General features: G+C 43.5%; 1 protein-coding gene across 1 annotated transcript in view; it reads right to left on the bottom strand.

Moving 5' to 3' along the window:
- Positions 1 to 1,783: 1,783 nt before the first annotated feature.
- Positions 1,784 to 6,010, bottom strand: part of TMEM233 (transmembrane protein 233) — a 40,174-nt gene continuing 35,947 nt past the window's right edge. Inside the window, exon 3 of the mRNA XM_010841401.1 lies at positions 1,784 to 3,932. The gene's annotated coding sequence lies outside the window, so the exon portion shown is untranslated. The remainder of the gene's footprint in view (positions 3,933 to 6,010) is intronic.

Here is a 6,010-nt window from a genome sequence, read left to right on the forward strand (position 1 = left end):
TCAAGCATCTTTGTATTTGTCAAATTGGAATTCAAAGTGTCTTGATCCGGGGACCTATTTTTAATAGGGTAACTCTCCAGGCTCAAACATTCAACATCCATGAATAATTTTTTTAAGGATTGGTAGTAACCAATGAATGTGGACACTATCTTAGAATGCTTTTTTAATCAGCAACCCAAGACAGTCCCTTATATTTAGAAGCCTGGATCTAGGGTTACATATCAAGATACATGCACAACGCTATTTTGCTGAATGCAGCTGTCATGGTGTGGGCCAGAGATAATTTGCTGATCCAGGAGCTGAGGCCAGCGATTTTATGTCTGCATCTGCTTCTGCCTGTAACTTGCGGGTAAAGACAGGGCCACTTCAAAGGCTGTAGCCATATCACCCTTAGCAAAGCACAGATCAGCGGGTCAGGGACATTCCCTCCCTGAGGCTTTGCCCGCGGAGACAGTCAGTGCTCCCTCCTGCAAAGGGACTGCATGACACTGTTCCTTGCCTCTGCCTTAGCACTCTCATGTGTCCTTCTGCTTCTCTATGTCCTGTTCCCCACTAGCCTGATAACTGTTCCCAAGGGTCTCTATCCTATTGGAATCTCCAAAGTCTAGCAGTTTCTATGGTTGAACAGGTGCTCTGTCATTTTAAGATCTGATGAGGAAATGGAGGCGAGGGACAGCACAATGGGGAAACTGTCTAGAAAGCTAGCAGATGACTTTCACCCTGCTTGTGATAGGCATAGTAAGAAGCAGCCTACTTAAAGCAGAGAGTGGTTGTTTTTGTTTTGTTTTTTTTCCATTCAGCATGTCTCTCCTTTCTTCGGGTAAAAAGCACTTTGGTTTTCCTTTGGGAAACCACCCTTCCCACACTCTCAATCCGTAAAGTTTGGGTGGAGCTGACTTCACCCTCCATTTCGCTGGCTGAATCCTGACTCATTTCCTGCCAGAGAGGGCGCCCCACAGCCTTGGACACTGCCTCACTCTGTGTTGGAAAGGGTGGCCACACCTGTGTGTTAATGGCTAGTATCCATTCTAATGGTTTGGTTCCTGCTCCAAATCAATCCTGCATTACTTCAAATTGAAACTTTTTCTCCTTGTAGCTATTACAGCAGTTACTTTATTTCCATAGACATTGCTTAGCTGGTAGGAAGAAATCTGAAGATGCTGGCAGACACTGTGTCTCTGTGAAACCAAAATGTGCTCAGAAGTTGAGAAGTAGATAACGGAGATGTTCTTAACAATACTGAACACCAATATCCGGCCATACCTGAAGTTATCTCTGGAATTTTCGTTTTCAACTATATGAACAAGTAAACTCTTTGCTGTAGACTTTTTTTTTTTTTTTTTGGTCCACTGGCTGCTGAAACAGTCCCCTGGCTCTTGGCCAATCCATTTTCTAACTGTGCTTTCTGAAGTGAAGAAGGCATGATCTGAGTTCTGCAGGAGAAGACCATCACCTCACTCTGGGGGCCCGGAAAAAAAAATCAGACCCTCACCTTGAGCCCAGAGCTCTCTGACTTTAGTGGGGCCAACACTTTCAGTGCCACCTGGAAGGGCACTTCACGCCATAAGCTAGATGTGAACTGATACCTTGCTAGCCCAACCCTCGGATTTCCCTGGTGGCTCAGATAGTAAAGTTGTCTGCCTACAATGCAGGAGACCTGGGTTCAATCCCTGGGTCGGGAAGATATGGAGAAGGAAATGGCCACCCACTCCAGTATTCTTGCCTGGAAACTCCCATGGACGGAGGAACCTGGTAGGCTACAGTCCATGGGGTCACAAAGAGTCAGACACAACTGAACAACTTCACTTTCACTTCTTTCTTTAGCCCAACCCTCAGCCTCTCTGTGGTCTTCCCTGAGGCTGGGATGAATGAGCCCATTATGGTTATGGGAGTCTCAAGAAGGTTGGGAACCCCAAGGAAACAGAACATACACACCATGGTAAACCAGCTTTCTTAAAACCATTTTTATTCTGCCTCTCAGCAACACTTCATTTGATTTGGATAAAAGATCAGGAACTTGAATACAAACAAACAGAAAACAAGGTGTGTAGAACAGAAATCAAGATCCATATACTGGAATGATGCTGGGATCTCTGTGTGCTGAGAATTGGTATTCCTGGTTTATGTCCTCCTGGGACAAGTGCTGGCTCATGACAGATGTCTGGGTGAAATGACAGGTGGTCCACCCGTGTTTATTTTTGTGAGGGTCTAGGGTTTTTAACAAATGCCTGGGATCCACAATCATCTAAGAACAATGCTTTGTATTTGTGTAACACTTAGAATTTTCCCTCTGGGGCAATCGTATCTATCACGGTAATTAATTATCATACTGACCACTCCAAGATAAGTAGGCAGGTGTTCTTATCTCCATTTTCCAGATGAAGAAATCTGAGGCACAGAAGGCTAAGAAACTTGCCTAAAACCTGCTTGAATAGATAGATAGTGGCAAAGAAGGTATTGAAACTCAGGTGTTTTGATTTAGACACTTGTTCTTTCACTTAGAATAAGCTGCCTTTTCTTTTGCTTAGGAAGGTTATTTTCATGATTTTTAGTACTAGTTTTTCAAGTTATTTTTAACATATACCCCCTTATCACCTTTTGTATTAACCACTTAATATTTTCTTTGAGTCTACTTCTTTTTGTAAGTAAATGTATTTGACAAGAAAATTATATTCCTAAGTGGAGACTCGTAAATGGAAAGCAATAAAATACATAGACTGAAAATAAAACCCATTAAGTTATTAAATTTTGTCTAAACAGAAGACTTTGAACCTGAGGTCTGTTCTTTATTAAGAAGGGAAACAAGCCAAAGAATCAGAAAGGTGTTGAGGACCCATGAGCACTAAACAGAGACATTTTCTGAAATGTAATCAGGATTGAAAAAGAAAAATGCAAATGTTCTCGGTGATTTAGTGACACTTAATCTTGTGGCTGCATATGACCTAAAAGTTATCTTTGTGTACCACCAGCGGTATATCTTGCATACGGGGTTAGCGTGTTCCGGCAGGCAGGAAAATGGTGGCATTGTTAATCCAGTAGTCACACCTACAGGGTTTACATTTGACAGAAAAATAAATACATTGGGTGGCATTTCCAGGTGGCATCCAGGAAAATCAAAGATCTTGCCTGAGACTTGCTCAAGAGAGAGAGAGATTGAAGTAAGTTCATTAAACACAGGCAGTATATTCCCAAAACTGGGATGGGAGGGATGCCCATGGACCTATGATGACCACTAAGTACATTCTCAGAGTCTGAGTCTGTCTGAGGTGACAAATGAGGTTGTGGTCAAGTTGACCCATGGGGGATGCAAGCAAGGGGTTGGTGGGAGGGAGTCAGGCGAGACTAAGGCGAAAGACCAGAAAGCTCCTTCATCCCCATCTTTGATGATGGAATGGAGCAGATGGAGGAGGAGCTGCTAAAGGCCAAAGTGAAGCTACAACATGTAAAAATGAAAGGAGACAAGGCGCTATTCGATGGCTTTAAACATGCTGCAAATGTGCTCCATGCTGCAAACCAGCATCCTTTACTCTTCCCAAAACTTCTCTCTCCTCCTGGATCTGGACTGCCCCCATTAAAAGCAACGAGATTTTCTGAGGCTCATCTCTGGAGAAGAGGAACGCACACATGGACACAATGGCTTTTGATATACTGAAACAGTGAGGCTTGATTTTCTTAAAAAAAAAAAAAAAATCAATGGCTTCAGCTGATCTGGCTTTGCTGCCTGGGTTTCCTAAATTTTGGACTTTTTTGTTGTTGTTGCCTGCTGTTCTTTCTGGTTTTAGTTCATTTGCCAGGGACCTGCCTCTGGAGAGTCCTGGAGGAAAAAATCTCACAGTCTGAAGTCAAGGATCCATTCCTCAAAAACTCCTCTGGGGTGTGTGTGGATGAGGTCCATCCTCCATGCTCGTGGCTGACTGCTGGCTGTTCAGGCTCTGCGTGTACAAGAGACAGAGTGAGTGAGAGTGAGAGAGACAGACAAACAGATGGTGGGACGGGGGGTGCGGGGGGGATGGCAGGGGAGAAGAAAAGAGAGAGAGAGAAGAGAGCGTAGAGCCTCTTCAACAAGGGCTTCCCTCTTCAGTGGCTAGTACTCTAATTCACCCAGTGCTGACACGGGCTAGCAGCTCTGCACACTTTTGAGTCTAAGCACTGGCTTCTTTTTGAAAAATATATCTTACTTGGGAACATATGTTTTACATGTTGCACATGCAAAAATCCAAATGACACAGATGTAGGCACAATCATGGGCCCTGAGGCTTTCTGAATCTTACTCTCCTCCTCAAGGGTTAGCAGCACTGTTAACATTTGGGGTGCACCCTCCAGGCATTTTCCTCTACATTTAAATCACAGCTGTAGTTAGACAGGAGCATCTCAAGGAGAGATGGGAACAATCCATGCAAATATCAGGAGGAGTACAATTCCAGGAAGAGGGACAGCAAGTGCAAAGGCACCGTGGCATGCTTGTGTTGCTCAAAGAAGAGGAATTCAGTGCAGTTGAAGCGGAGGAGGGAGGGAGCAAGGGCTGGGAGATGTGGATGGAGAAGCAGCAACCAGATCCTTTGGGGTCTTATAAAGCCATAGTAAGGGAGGTATTTTCATATTTAAATTGCAGTATTGTATTCCATCCTATGAATGAACCAGTGTGTATTTAACTGTTCTCCCACTCTTGGACATTTAGGCTGTTTCAAGGTTTCCCTTATATCAAGTGGAGCTGCCATGAGCATCATTGCATATCCTTGGTTCTCATCCCTGGGCTTCACATTTGAATCATCTGGAGGGCCCTAAACCGATTGATGCCCTGCCCTATCACTGGAGATTCTATTTTAGCTGGTCCAGGCTGGGCGCTGGGCATTGGGGATTTTCATGTGTTTTAAATGCCTTTTTGTGACACTGAGAAGTAGACTGCTGGGCAAGTAGGCACAGAGATTTTAGAAAATGACCTTCTGAAAGACTGTGCCAATGTACTGTTCCACCAACAGTGTGGTATCCTGGTCTTCACACTCTCACCAACCTTGATATTATCATGTGTGTGTGTGTGTATGGACATCTAGTATTTCATTGTTACCTTGAGTTATCCGGCTACTGGAGAAATTGAACATCTTTTTTTGGTTTACTTTTTAAAAAACTTCTTCAATCTTCCATCAAATTTTTTCTTTCTTTTTTATGAACATCTTTTTCATGTTTATTCTTCATCAATATTCTTCTTCATCAATATCCCACCATCTTACATCCTCTTCAAAGCAAAAATCTTTCCATTGTTGATGACTTAGGTCTGACTTATCTTTATCACAGCTTATCTGAACCAACAAGAAAGGCCTTTCTGATCTTCTGGAAACAGGTAATGTTTCCCATTTTTCATCATGGAATCACAAAAAATTCTCTGAAGACATCTGTGCAAAACAATTGCCAGGAAGGAAGCCTTACATCAGCCAATAATACAAAGAATAAGAGAGATTTGCTCTTATGCTTTTGTAAGAGCAGCTTCTTGCTTCCTACCCCTCATGATATTTATTCTTCAGTTCAGTTCAGTTCAGTTGCTCAGTCGTGTACAACTCTTTGTGACCCCATGAATTGCAGCAAGCCAGGCCTCCCTGTCCATTACCAACTCCCAGAGTTCACTCAGACTCACGTCCATTGAGTCAGTGATGCCATCCAGCCATCTCATCCTCTGTCGTCCTCTTCTCCTCCTGCCCCCAACCACTCTCAGCATCAGAGTCCTTTCCAATGAGTCAACTCTTCGCATGAGGTGGCCAAAGTACTGGAGTTTCAGCTTTAGCATCATTTCTTCCAAAGAAATCTCAGGGCTGATCTCCTTCAGAATGGACTGGTTGGATCTCCTTGCAGTCCAAGGGACTCTCAAGAGTCTTCTCCAACACCACAGTTCAAAAGCATCAATTCTTCAGCACTCAGCTTTCTTCACAGCCCAACTCTCACATCCATACATGACCACTGGAAAAACCATAGCCTTGACTAAATGGACCTTTGTTGGCAAAGTAATGTCTCTGCTTTT

The sequence above is a fragment of the Bison bison genome, unplaced genomic scaffold, assembly GCF_000754665.1.
Source record: "Bison bison bison isolate TAMUID 2011002044 unplaced genomic scaffold, Bison_UMD1.0 scf7180017864160, whole genome shotgun sequence".
NCBI lineage: Eukaryota > Metazoa > Chordata > Mammalia > Artiodactyla > Bovidae > Bison > Bison bison.